This window comes from Triticum aestivum, chromosome 2B, assembly GCF_018294505.1.
Source record: "Triticum aestivum cultivar Chinese Spring chromosome 2B, IWGSC CS RefSeq v2.1, whole genome shotgun sequence".
Classification (NCBI taxonomy): Eukaryota; Viridiplantae; Streptophyta; class Magnoliopsida; order Poales; family Poaceae; genus Triticum; species Triticum aestivum.
In genome coordinates, this window is record NC_057798.1 from 137,754,753 (window position 1) to 137,769,973 (window position 15,221).

Genomic DNA, 15,221 nt, shown 5'->3' on the forward strand with positions numbered 1-15,221 from the left:
AAACTAATTAAAATTAATTAGCCTAATAGCCTAATTAGACTAAATTAAATAGTTAGTTAACGAAACAGTCAATGACAGGGGCCCCCACTCCTTGTTGACCAGTCAAACGTTGACTGGTCAACTGGGACCCCTGGCCACCTGTCAGCCATTGGGTACAGTTCTGTGTACCCTGTGCTGGGTGCATCTAGCATTTCAACAATTGTTTTCGAATTAAAAATAAATTCAGAATTTTGTCAAAACTTTGAAAAATTGTAGAGAATAATCCTTAACTCGGATGAAAAAGTTTTATACATGAAAGTTGCTCAGAATTTCGAGACGAATCCGGATACGCTCTCCGTTCATTCGTCACGTGCCCCTAGCATAGCAAACATGCAACATTTCCCCTCCGATTCGTTTGTCCGAAAATGCCTAACATCAGGAAAACTTTCCCGGATGTTTCCCCCTTTGCCAGTATCTCCTAGCACTGAGTTAGAACACCTCTACCGCCGCTTATTGTCTTGTTATGCTTATGTTTGCATGTATTTACTGTTTCTTCCCCCTCTTCTTCTCCGGTAGACCTCGAGATCGCTGCTGATGCCCCTATGATCAACTACGTCGACGATGACCCTTGTTCCATTTCAGCGGAGCTTCCAGGCAAGCCCCCCCCCCCTTTGATCATCCCGATATCGCCCATTCTATACTCTCATGCTTGCATTAGATTTTGCTACTGTTATTGTTTGCTCCTATTCTGATGCATAGCCTGCTTTTGTACCTGCTTATTGTTACCTACCTGTTTATCCTAAACTGCTTAGTATAGGTTGGTTAGTGATCCATCAGTGACCCCCACTTGTCCTTGTTGCCCCTGCTTCATCATCGACGCCTCGATCGACGTGATCGACGACCAGAGCCCGACACCTCATATCACATCACGCCCCTTTAGTTGCTCGACTCTGCAGAGCTACTATCGAGTGCCAAGGGTGATCCCTCATAACGCACTCCTGATGATAATTCTGTAGTGTAGCTATTCGGTCGTGGTCATCGAGGGTGATTTCCTATTTCACCATTACTGATACGGCTCTGTCGTTCAACACCTCAAGTATGAACCTCGAGGGTGGTCCCTCTTATGTTCACCTTGATGATTACATTGAGTGGAATCCACCGGGGGTGCTTCCTCGGGTCTTCCCCTTGATGTCTGGACACACAGTTACCTTGACTTTACTGGAGACCATTGTGAAAGCCGGGCGGGCCCGGAGAGCACCCGTGCGATGTGACAGTGGCGGCTGGCTGTTTAGCAGTATCACCCGGGAAGGGGTGATAGCTCCGGACTTGTCCCGACAGCCGTCACTCCTTTTAATAATGCACTAACAGGTTTGGGTATTTGTTCTGAGTTGGCCTCTGGCCTTTACGCACCAACCACCACGCGAGAATAGTTATGGGCCTCGACGTCGTGGTATCAGCCGAAGCTTTGTCAGACGTCCAGTTCAGCAGTGCAGCACGGCTGGGCCGGCACCATCCTGTAGTGGTGGAGCCTGGTCTGCCCTGCTCGCAACGACCCGAAGTGCAACGGGCGATGGGCCCAGACCCCAGAGTGCTTAGGAGGTAGACCGGCGGGGACCTCTTTGTTGAGCCTAGGTAGGGCTGCGACGTGTTGATCTTCCGAGGCCGGGCATTGACAACAGAAAGGTGTGTCCGGCCAGAGTGATCGAGCGTGTTGGAAAACATGGTGCACCCCTGCAGGGAAGATTATCTATTAATAGCCGTGTCCACGGTAACGGACGTTCAGACTTATATCTGTTGGGGAACGTAGTAATTTCAAAAAATTTCCTACGCACACGCAAGATCATGGTGATGGCATAGCAACGAGAGGGGAGAGTGTTCGTCCACGTACCCTCGTAGACCGTAAGCGGAAGTGTTAGCACAACGCGGTTGATGTAGTCGTACGTCTTCACGATCCGACCGATCCAAGCACCGAACGTACGGCACCTCCGTGTTCAGCACACGTTCAGCTCGATGACGTCCCTCGGGCTCCAATCAAGCGAAGCGTCAGGGATGAGTTCCGTCAGCACGACGGCGTGGTGACGATGATGATGTTCTACCGGCGCAGGGCTTCGCCTAAACTCCGCGACGATATGACCGAGGTGGCATATGGTGGAGGGGGGCACCGCACACGGCTAAGGAACGATCCGTAGATCAACTTGTGTGTCCTGGGGTGCCCCCTGCCCCCGTATATAAAGGAGCAAGGGGGAGGGGGCCGGCCAAGGGGAGGAGGCGCGCCCAAGGGGGGCAATCCTACTCCAAGTAGGATTCCCCCCTCTTTCCAAGTCCTACTAGGAGAAGGGAAGGAAGGGGAGGAGAAGGAGAAGGAAGGAGAGGGAGGCGAAGAAGGAAAGGGGGGCCGGCCCCCTAGTCCAATTCGGTTTGGGCTAGGGGGGCCGCGCGCCCTTCCTCCTCTCTTCCACCACTTGGCCCATGAGGCCCAATGCTTTTTCCTCGTATTCCCGTAACTCCCCGGTACCCCTGAAAATACCCGAATCACTCGGAACCTTTCCGAACTCCGAATATAGTCGTCCAATATATCGATCTTTACATCTCGACCATTTCGAGACTCCTCGTCATGTCCCCGATCTCATCCGGGACTCCAAACTCCTTCGGTATATCAAAACTCATAAACTCATAATATAACTGTCATTGAAACCTTAAGCGTGCGGACCCTACGGGTTCGAGAACTATGTAGACATGACCTAGAACTATTCTCGGTCAATAACCAATAGCGGGACCTGGATGCCCATATTGGCTCCTACATATTCTATGAAGATCTTTATCGGTCAAACCGCATAACAACATACGTTGTTCCCTTTGTCATCGGTATGTTACTTGCCCGAGATTCTATCGTTGATATCCAATACCTAGTTCAATCTCGTTACCGGCAAGTCTCTTTACTCGTTCCGTAATACATCATTTCATAACTAACTAATTAGTTACAATGCTTGCAAGGCTTAGGTGATGAGTATTACCGAGAGGGCCCAGAGATACCTCTCCGACAATCAGAGTGACAAAACCTAATCTCGAATTATGCCAACTCAACATGTACCTTTGGAGACACCTGTAGAGCACCTTTATAATCACCCAGTTACGTTGTGACGTTTGGTAGCACACAAAGTGTTCCTCCGGTAAACGGGAGCTGCACAATCTCATAGTTGCAGGAACTTTGTATAAGTCATGAAGAAAGCAATAGCAACATACTAAATGATCAAGTGCTAAGCTAAAGGAATGGGTCAAACCAATCACATCATTCTCCTAATGATGTGATCCCGTTAATCAAATGACAACTCTTTTGTCCATGGCTAGGAAACATAACCATCTTTGATAAACGAGCTAGTCAAGTAGAGGCATACAAGTGACACTATGTTTGTCTATGTATTCACACATGTATTATGTTTCCGGTTAATACAATTCTAGTATGAATAATAAACATTTATCATGATATAAGGAAATAAATAATAACTTTATTATTGCCTCTAGGGCATATTTCCTTCAGTCTCCCACTTGCACTAGAGTCAATAATCTAGTTCACATCGACATGTGATTTAACACCAATATTCACATCTGTATGTGATTAATACCCATAGTTCACATCATCATGTGATCAACACCCAAAGGGTTTACTAGAGTCAATAATCTAGTTCACATTGCTATGTGATTAACACCCAAACAGTACTAAGGTATGATCATGTTTTGCTTGTGAGAGAAGTTTAGTCAACGGGTCTGTCACATTCAGAGTTGTATGTATTTTGCAAATATTCTATGTCTTCAATGCTCTTCATGGAGCTACTCTAGCCAATTGCTCCCACTTTCAATATGTATCCAGATTAAGACTTAGAGTCATCTGGATCAGTGCCAAAACTTGTATCGACGTAACCTTTTTCGACGAACCTTTTGTCACCTCCATAATTGAGAAACATATCCTTATTCCACCAAGGATAATTTTGACCAATGTCCAGTGATCTACTCCTAGATCACTATTGTACTCCCTTGCCAAACCAGGGCACAGTATACAATAGGTCTGGTTCACAGCATAGCATACTTTATAGAACCTATGACTGAGGCATAGGGAATGACTTTTCATTCTCATTCTATTTTTTGCCTTGGTCGGGATTCGAGTCTTACTCAATTTCACACCTTTGCAACACAGGCAAGAACTCTTTCTTTGACTGTTCTATTTTGAACTATTTCAAAATCTTGTCAAGGTATGTACTTATTGAAAAAAACTTATCAAACGTCTTGATCTATCTCAATAGATATTGATGCTCAATATGTAAGTAGCTTTACTGAAGTCTTTCTTTTAAAGAACTCCTTTCAAACACTCCTTTATGCTTTGCAGAATAATTCTACATTATTTTCGATCAACAATATGTCATTCACATATACTTATCAGAAATGTTGTAGTGCTCCCACTCACTTTCTTGTAAATACAGGCTTCACCGCAAGTCTGTATAAAACTATATGCTTTGATCAACTTATCAAAGCGTATATTCCAACTCTGAGATGCTTGCACCAGTCCATAGATGGATCACTGAAGCTTGCACATTTTGTTAGCACCTTTAGGATTGACAAAACCTTCTGGTTGTATCATATACAACTCTTCTTTAATAAATCCATTAAGGAATGTAGTTTTGACATTCATTTGGCAAATTTACTAAAATGTGGCAATTGCTAACATGATTCGGACAGACTTTTAAGCATCGATACGAGTGAGAAAATCTCATTGTATTCAACACCTTGAACTTTGTCAAAAACCTTTTTCGACAAGTCTAGCTTTGTAGATAGTAACACTACTATCAGCGTCCGTCTTCCTCTTGAAGATCCATTTATACAATATGGCTTGCCGATCATCGGGCAACTCCACCAAAGTCCACACTTTGTTTTCATACATGGATCCCATTTCAGATTTCATGGCCTTAAGCCATTTTGCGGAATCTGGGCTCATCATCGCTTTCTCATAGTTCGTAGGTTCATCATAGTCTAGTAATATGACTTCCAGAATAGGATTACCGTACTACTCTGGTGCGGACCGTACTCTGAAAGACCTACGAGGTTCTGTTAGTAACTTGATCTGAAGTTTCATGATCATCATCATTAGCTTCCTCACTAATTGGTGTAGAAATCACTGGAACTGATTTCAGTGATGAACAATTTTCCAATTTGGGAGAAGGTACAGTTACCTCATCAAGTTCTACTTTCCTCCCACTCACTTCTTTCGAGAGAAACTCCTTCTCTAGAAAGGATCTATTTTTAGCAACGAATATCTTGCCTTCGGATCTGTGATAGAAGGTGTACCCAACAGTTTTCTTTGGGTATTCTATGAAGACGCACTTCTCCGATTTGGGTTTGAGCTTATCAGGATGAATTTTTTTTCACATAAGCATCGCAGCCCCAAACTTTAAGAAACGACAACTTGGGTTTCTTGCTAAACCACAGTTCATATGGTGTCGTCTTAACGGATTTAGACGGTGTCCTTTTAATGTGAATGCAGCTGTCCCTAATGCATAACCCCAAAACAATAGTGGTAAATTAGTAAGAGATATCATAGATCGCACCATATCCAATAAAGTGCGGTTACGGCGTTCGGACACACCATAACGTTGTGGTGTTCCAGGTGGCGTGAGCTGTGAAACTATTCCACATTGTTTTAATTGAAGACCAAACTCATAACTCAAATATTCGTCTCCGCGATCAGATCGCAGAAACTTTATTTTCTTGTTACGATGATTTTTTCACTTCACTCCGAAATTCTTACAACCTTTCAACTATTTCAGACTTATGTTTCATCAAGTAGATATACCCATATCTACTCAAATCATCTTGCGAAGGTCAGAAAATAACAATACTTGCCACGAGCATGAACATTCATTGGATCGCATACATCGATATGTATTATTTCCAATAAGTCAGTAGCTTGTTCCATTGTTCCGGAGAACGGAGTTTTTAGTCATCTTGCCCAAAAGGCATGGTTCGCAAGCATCAAATGATTCATAACCAAGTGATTCCGAAAATCCATCTTTGGAGTTTCTTCATGCGCTTTACACCGATATGACCCAAACGGCAGTGCCACAAATAAGTTGCACTATCATTATTAACTTTGCATCTTTTGGCATCAATATTATGAATATGTGTTTCACTACGATCGAGATCCAATAAACTATTTTCATTGAGTGTTTGACCTGTTGGAAATATGCCCTAGAGGCAATAATAAAAGTATTATTATATTTCCTTGTTCATGATAATTGTCTTTTATTCATGCTATAACTGTATTATCCGGAAATCGTAATACACGTGTGAATACATAGACCACAATATGTCCCTAGTGAGCCTCTAGTTGACTAGCTCGTCGTGATCAACAGATAGTCATGGTTTCCTGGCTATGGACATTGGATGTCGTTGATAACAGGATCACATCATTAGGAGAATGATGTGATGGACAAGACCCAATCCTAAGCATAGCACAAAGATCGTGTAGTTCGTGTGCTAGAGCTTTTCCAATGTCAAGTATCTCTTCCTTAGACCATGAGATCGTGTAACTCCCGGATACCGTAGGAGTGCTTTGGGTGTATCAAACGTCACAACGTAACTGGGTGACTATAAAGGTGCATTACAGGTATCTCCGAAAGTGTCTTTTGGGTTGACACGGATCGAGACTGGGATTTGTCACTCCGTGTAAACGGAGAGGTATCTCTGGGCCCACTCGGTAGGACATCATCATAATGTGCACAATGTGACCAAGGGGTTGATCACGGGATGATGTGTTACGGAACGAGTAAAGAGACTTGCCGGTAATGAGATTGAACAAGGTATCGGTATACCGACGATCGAATCTCGGGCAAGTATAATACCGCTAGACAAAGGGAATTGTATACGGGATCGACTGAGTCCTTGACATCGTGGTTCATCCGATGAGATCATCGTGGAACATGTGGGAGCCAACATGGGTATCCAGATCCCGCTGCTGGTTATTGATCGGAGAACGTCTCGGTCATGTCTGCATGTCTCCCGAACCCGTAGGGTCTACACACTTAAGGTTCGATGATGCTAGGGTTATAAAGGAAGCTTGTATGTGGTTACCGAATGTTGTTCGGAGTCCCGGATGAGATCCGGGACGTCACGAGGAGTTCCGGAATGGTCCAGAGGTAAAGATTTATATATGGGAAGTCCTGTTTTGGTCACCGGAAAAGTTTCGGGTTTTATCGGTAACGTACCGGGACCACCGGGAGGGTCCCGGGGGTCCACCAAGTGGGGCCACCGGCCCCAGAGGGCTGCATGGGCCAAGTGTGAGAGGGGACCAGCCCCAGGTGGGCTGGTGCGCCCTCCCACCAAGGCCCAAGGCGCCTAGGGTTTGGGGAGGGGGTGCCCCACCTTGCTTGGGGGGCAAGTTTCCCCCTCTCCACCCCTTGGCCGCCCCCCTAGATGGGATCTAGGGCTGGCCGCCGGCCCCTAGGGGTGGAAACCTAGGTGGGGGCGCAGCCCCCTCTCCCCCTATATATAGTGGAGGCATAGGAGCAGCCCAAGACACGAGTTTCTTCTCCTGTTGGCGCAGCCCTACCTCTCTCCCTTCTCCTCATATCTCGCGGTGCTTGGCGAAGCCCTGCTGGACTACCACGCTCCTCCACCACCACCACGCCGTTGTGCTGCTGCTGGATGGAGTCTTCCTCAACCTCCCCCTCTCTCCTTGCTGGATCAAGGCGTGGGAGACGTCACCGGGCTGTACGTGTGTTGAACGCGGAGGTGCCGTCCGTTCGGCACTAGGATCTCCGGTGATTTGGATCACGACGAGTACGACTCCTTCAACCCTGTTCTCTTGAACGCTTCCGCTTAGCGATCTACAAGGGTATGTAGATGCACTCTCCTTCCCCTTGTTGCTGGTTTCTCCATAGATAGATCTTGGTGACACGTAGGAAAATTTTGAATTTTTGCTACGTTCCCCAATAGTGGCATCATGAGCTAGGTCTATTGCGTAGATTCTTTGCACGAGTAGAACACAAAGTAGTTGTGGGCGTTGATGTTGTTCAATATGCTTACCGTTACTAGTCTAATCTTGTTTCGACGGTATTGTGGGATGAAGCGGCCCGGACCGACCTTACACGTACTCTTACGTGAGACAGGTTCCACCGATTGACATGCACTTCGTGCATAAGGTGGCTAGCGGGTGCCAGTCTCTCCCACTTTAGTCGGAACGGATTCGATGAAAAGGGTCCTTATGAAGGGTAAATAGCAATTGACATATCACGTTGTGGTTTTGCGTAGGTAAGAAACGTTCTTGCTAGAAACCCATAGCGGCCACGTAAAACATGCAAACAACAATTAGAGGATGTCTAACTTGTTTTTGCAGGGTATGCTATGTGATGTGATATGGCCAAGAAGAATGTGATGAATGATATGTGATGTATGAGATTGATCATGTTCTTGTAATAGGATTCACGACTTGCATGTCGATGAGTATGACAACCGGCAGGAGCCATAGGAGTTGTCTTTATTTTTTGTATGACCTGCGTGTCATTGAAGAACGCCATGTAAACTACTTTACTTTATTGCTAAATGCGTTAGCCATAGAAGTAGAAGTAGTCGTTGGCGTGACAACTTCATGAAGACACGATGATGGAGATCATGATGATGGAAATCATGGTGTCAAGCCGGTGACGATGATGATCATGGAGCCCTGAAGATGGAGATCAAAAGGAGCAAAATGATATTGGCCATATCATGTCACTATTTGATTGCATGTGATGTATATCATATTTATGCATCTTGTTTACTTAGGACGATGGTAGTAAATAAGATGATCCCTTACAAAATTTCAAGAAGTGTTCTCCCCTAACTGTGCACCGTTGCTACAGTTCGTCGCTTCTAAGCACCACATGATGATCGGGTGTGATGGATTCTTACGTTCACATACAACGGGTGTAAGACAGTTTTACACAGCGAAAACACTTAGGGTTAACTTGATGAGCCTAGCATGTACAGACATGGCCTCGGAACATGGAGACCGAAAGGTCGAGCATGAGTCGTATAGTAGATACGATCAACATGAAGATGTTCACCGATGATGACCAGTCCGTCTCACGTGATGATCGGACACGGCCTAGTTGACTTGGATCATGTAATCACTTAGATGACCAGAGGGATGTCTATCTGAGTGGGAGTTCATAAGATGAACTTAATTATCCTGAACATAGTAAAAAGATCTTTGCAAATTATGTCGTAAGCTCGCGCTTTAGTTCCACTGTTTAGATATGTTCCTAGAGAAAATATAGTTGAAAGTTGACAGTAGCGATTATGCGGACAGTAGAAAGCTTATGTCCTTAATGCACCGCTCAGTGTGCTGAACCCCAAACATCGTCTGTGGATGTTGCGAACATCGGACATACATGTTTTGACAACTACGTGATAGTTCAGTTAAACGGATTAGAGTTGAGGCACCAAAGACGTTTTTCGAAACGTCGCGGAACATATGAGATGTTTTCGAGGGCTGAAATTGGGATTTCAGGCTCGTGCCCACATCAAGAGGTATGAGACCTCCGACGATTTTCTTAGCCAGCAAACTAAGGGAGGAAAGCTCAATCGTTGAGCTTGTGCTCAGATTGTCTGAGTACCACAATCACTTGAATCGAGTGGGAGTTAATCGTCCAGATGAGATAGTGATGTTTCTCCAAAGTCATTGCCACCAAGCTGCTAGAGCTTCGTGATGAACTATAACATATCAGGGATAGATATGATGATCCTTGAGGTATTCGCGATGTTTGACACCGCGAAAGTAGTAATCAAGAAGGAGCATCAATTGTTGATGGTTGGTGAAACCACTAGTTTCAAGAAGGGCAAGGGCAAGAAGGGATACTTCATGAAACGGCAAATCAGCTGCTGCTCTAGTGAAGAAACCCAAGGTTGAACCCAAATCCGAGACTAAGTGCTTCTGTAATAAGAGGAACGGGCACTGAAGCGGAACCACCCTAGATACTTGGTAGATGAGAAGGCTGGCAAGGTCGATAGAAGTATATTGGATATACATTATGTTAATGTGTACTTTACTAGTACTCCTAGTAGCACCAGGGTATTAGATACCGGTTCGGTTGCTAAGTGTTAGTAACTCGAAATAAAAGCTACGGAATAAACGGAGACTAGCTAAAGGTGAGCTGACGATATGTGTTGGAAGTGTTTCCAAGGTTGATGTGATCAAGCATCGCACGCTCCCTCTACCATCGAGATTTGGTGTTTGCGTTGAGCATAGACATGATTGGATTATGTCTATCACAATACGGTTATTCATTTAAGTAGAATAATGGTTACTCTGTTTATTTGAATAATACCTTCAATGGTCTTGCACCTGAAATGAATGGTTTATTGAATCTCGATCGTAATGATACACATTTTCATGCCAAAAGATATAAGATAATAATGATAGTACCAGTTACTTGTCGCACTGCCATGTAAGTCATATTGGTATAAAACACATGAAGAAGCTCCATATTGATGGATCTTTGGACTCACTCGTTTTTGAAAAGTTTGAGACATGCGAACCATGTCTATTGGTGTATACGCATGAAGAAACTCCATGCAGATGGATCGTTTGGACTCACTTGATTTTGAATCACTTGAGATATGCAAATCATACCACATGGGCAAGATGACTGAAAAGTCTCGTTTTCAGTAAGATGGAACAAGATAGCAACTTGTTGGAAGTAACACATTTTGATGTGTGCAGTCCAATGAGTGCTGAGGCATGCAGTGAATATCGTTATGTTCTTACTTCACAGATGATTCGAGTAGATGTAGAGTATATTTACTTGATGAAACACAAGTCTGAATTATTGAATGGTTCAAGTAATTTCAGAGAGAAGTTGAAGATCATCGTGACAAGAGGATGAAATGTCTATGATATGATCATAGAAATGAGTATCTGAGTTACGAGCTTTGGCACGCAATTAAGACATTGTGGAAATTGTTTCACAATTAATACCGCCTGGAACACCATAGTTTGATGGTGTGTCCGAACGTCATAGTTGCACCCTATTGGATATGGTGCGTACCATGATGTCTCTTGTCGAATTACCACTATCGTTCATGGGTTAGGCATTAGAGACAACCACATTCACTTTAATTAGGGCACCACGTAATTCCATTGAGATGACACCGTATGAACTAGCTGTCATTTCTTAAAAGTTTGGGGCTACGATGCTTATGTGAAAAAGTTTCAGGTTGATAAGCTTGAACCCAAAGCGGATAAAATGCATCTTCATGGGACACCCAAAACAGTTGGGTAAACCTCCTAATTCAGATCCGAAAGCAATAGGGATTGTTTCTTGAATCGGGTCCTTTCTCGAGGAAAAGTTTGTCTCGAAAAGTTGAGTGGGAGGATGGTGGAGACTTGATATGGTTATTGAACCATCACTACAACTAGTGTGTAGCAGGGCACAGGAAGTTGTTCCTGTGGCACCTACACCAATTGAAGTAGAAGCTTATGATAGTGATCATGAAACTTCGGATCAAGTCACTACCGTACCTCGTAGGGTGACAAGGATGCGTACTGCTTCAGAGTGGTACGGTAATCTTGTCTTGAGGGTCATGTTGCTAGACAAAAATGAACCTACGAGCTATGTAGAAGCAATGGTGGGCCCAAATTCCGACAAATGGTTAGAAACCATGAAATCCGAGATAGGATCCATGTATCAGAACAAAGCATGGACTTTGGTGGACTTGCCCGATGATCGGCAAGCCATTGAGATAAATGGATCTTTAAGAAGAAGACGGACGTGGACGGCAATGTCACCATCTATAAAGCTCGACTTGTGGCAAAGAGTTTTTTCACAAGTTCAAGGAGTTGACTACGATGAGACTTTCTCATCCGTAGCGATGCTTAAGTCCGTCGGAATCATGTTAGCATTAGCTGCATTTATGAAATCGGGTAGATGGATGACAAAACGAGTTTCCTTATCAGTTTTCGTAAGGAAAGGTTGTATGTGATACAATTAGAAAAGTTTTGTCGATCCTAAGGATGCTAAAAGGTATGCTACCTCCAGCGATCCTTCTAAGGACTGGAGTAAGCATCTCGGAGTTGGAATGTGCGCTTTGATGAGATGATCAAAGATTTTGGGTTTATACAAAGTTTATGAGAAACTTGTATTTCCAATGAAGTGAGTGGGAGCACTATAGAATTTCTAATGAGTATATGTTGTTGGCATATTGTTGATCAGAAATGATGTAGAATTTCTGGAAAGCATATAGGGTTATTTGAAAAGTGTTTTTCAATGGAAAACCTGGATTAGGCTACTTGAATAATAATCATCAAGATCTATAAGATAGATCAAAATGCTTAATAGTACATTCAATTGAGCACGTACCTTGACATGATCTTGAAGGTGTTCAAGATGGATCAGTCAAAGAAGGAGTTCTTGCCTGAGATGTAAGGTATGAAGTTAAGACTTAAAAGCTCGACCACGGCAGAATAGAGAAAAAGGACGAAGGTCGTCCCCTATGTTTCAGACGTAGGCTCTATAGTATGCTATGCTGAGTACCTTACCTGAAGTGTGCCTTGCCATGAGTCAGTCAAGGGGTACAAGAATGATCCAGGAATGGATCATTGGACAGCGGTCAAAATTGTCCTTGGAGTAAATAAGGACATGTTTCTCGATTGTGGAGGTGATAAAGAGTTCGGCGTAAAGGGTTACGTCGATGCAAGCTTTAACACCTATCCGAGTGACTCTGAGTAGCAAACAGGATACGTATAGTGGAGCAACCATTTGCAATAGCTCCAAGTGGAGCGTGGAAGCAGCGTTTACAATATGACCTAGAAATTTGCAAAGCACATACGGATCTGAATGTTGCAGACCCGTTGACTAAAACCTCTCTCACAAGCAAAACATGATCAAACCCCAGAACTCATTTGATGATGTTGGTCACATGGCGATGTGACCTGTGAGTGTTAATCACATGGCGATGTGAACTAGATTATTGACTCTAGTGCAAGTGGGAGACTGTTGGAAATATGCCCTAGAGGCAATAATAAAAGTATTATTATATTTCCTTGTTCATGATAATTGTCTTTTATTCATGCTATTACTGTATTATCCGGAAATCGTAATACACGTGTGAATACATAGACCACAATATGTCCCTAGTGAGCCTCTAGTTGACTAGCTCGTTGTGATCAACAGATAGTCATGGTTTCCTGGCTATGGACATTGGATGTCGTTGATAACGGGATCACATCATTAGGAGAATGATGTGATGGACAAGACCCAATCCTAAGCATAGCACAAAGATCGTGTAGTTCGTGTGCTAGAGCTTTTCCAATGTCAAGTATCTCTTCCTTAGACCATGAGATCGTGTAACTCCCGGATACCGTAGGAGTGCTTTGGGTGTATCAAACGTCACAACGTAACTGGGTGACTATAAAGGTGCATTACAGGTATCTCCGAAAGTGTCTTTTGGGTTGACACGGATCGAGACTGGGATTTGTCACTCCGTGTAAACGGAGAGGTATCTCTGGGCCCACTCGGTAGGACATCATCATAATGTGCACAATGTGACCAAGGGGTTGATCATGGGATGATGTGTTACGGAACGAGTAAAGAGACTTGCCGGTAACGAGATTGAACAAGGTATCGGTATACCGACGATCGAATCTCGGGCAAGTATAATACTGCTAGACAAAGGGAATTGTATACGGGATCGACTGAGTCCTTGACATCGTGGTTCATCCGATGAGATCATCGTGGAACATGTGGGAGCCAACATGGGTATCCAGATCCCGCTGTTGGTTATTGATCGGAGAACGTCTCGGTCATGTCTGCATGTCTCCCGAGCCCGTAGGGTCTACACACTTAAGGTTCGATGACGCTAGGGTTATAAAGGAAGCTTGTATGTGGTTACCGAATGTTGTTCGGAGTCCTGGATGAGATCCCGGACGTCACGAGGAGTTCCGGAATGGTCCAGTGGTAAAGATTTATATATGGGAAGTCCTGTTTTGGTCACCGGAAAAGTTTCGGGTTTTATCGGTAACATACGGGACCACCGGGAGGGTCCCGGGGTCCACCAAGTGGGGCCACCGGCCCCAGAGGGCTGCATGGGCCAAGTGTGAGAGGGGACCAGCCCCAGGTGGGCTGGTGCGCCCTCCCACCAAGGCCCAAGGCGCCTAGGGTTTGGGGAGGGGGCGCCCCACCTTGCTTGGGGGGCAAGTTTCCCCCTCTCCACCCCTTGGCCGCCCCCCTAGATGGGATCTAGGGCTGGCCGCCGGCCCCTAGGGGTGGAAACCTAGGTGGGGGTGCAGCCCCCTCTCCCCCTATATATAGTGGAGGCATAGGAGCATCCCAAGACACGCGTTTCTTCTCCTGTTGGCGCAGCCCTACCTCTCTCCCTTCTCCTCATATCTCGCGGTGCTTGGCGAAGCCCTGCTGGACTACCACGCTCCTCCACCACCACCACGCCGTTGTGCTGCTGCTGGATGGAGTCTTCCTCAACCTCTCCCTATCTCCTTGCTGGATCAAGGCGTGGGAGACGTCACCGGGCTGTACGTGTGTTGAACGCGGAGGTGCCGTCCGTTCGGCACTAGGATCTCCGGTGATTTGGATCATGACGAGTACGACTCCTTCAACCCCGTTCTCTTGAACGCTTACGCTTAGCTATCTACAAGGGTATGTAGATGCACTCTCATTCCCCTCGTTGCTGGTTTCTCCATAGATAGATCTTGGTGACACGTAGGAAAATTTTGAATTTCTGCTACGTTCCCCAACATGACCATCGAAGGTTTTATTCATGTAAACAGAACAACAATTATTCTTTGACTTTAAATGAATAACCGTATTGCAATAAACATGATCAAATCATATTCATGCTCAATGCAAACGCCAAATAACATTTATTTAGGTTTAACACTAATCCTGAAAGTATAGGGAGTGTGCGATGATGATCATATCAATCTTGGAACTACTTCCAACACTCATCGTCACTTCCCCTTCAACTAGTCTTTGTTTATTCTATAACTCCTGTTTCGAGTTACTAATCTTAGCAACCGAAAAAGTATCAAATACTCAGGGGCTACTATAAACACTAGTAAGGCACACATCAAACACCTGTATATCAAATATACCCTTGTTCACTTTGCCATCCTTCTTATCCACCAAATATTTAGGGCATTTTTGCTTCCAGTGACCATTTCCTTTGCAGTGTAAGCACTCAGTTTCAGGCTTTGGTCCAGC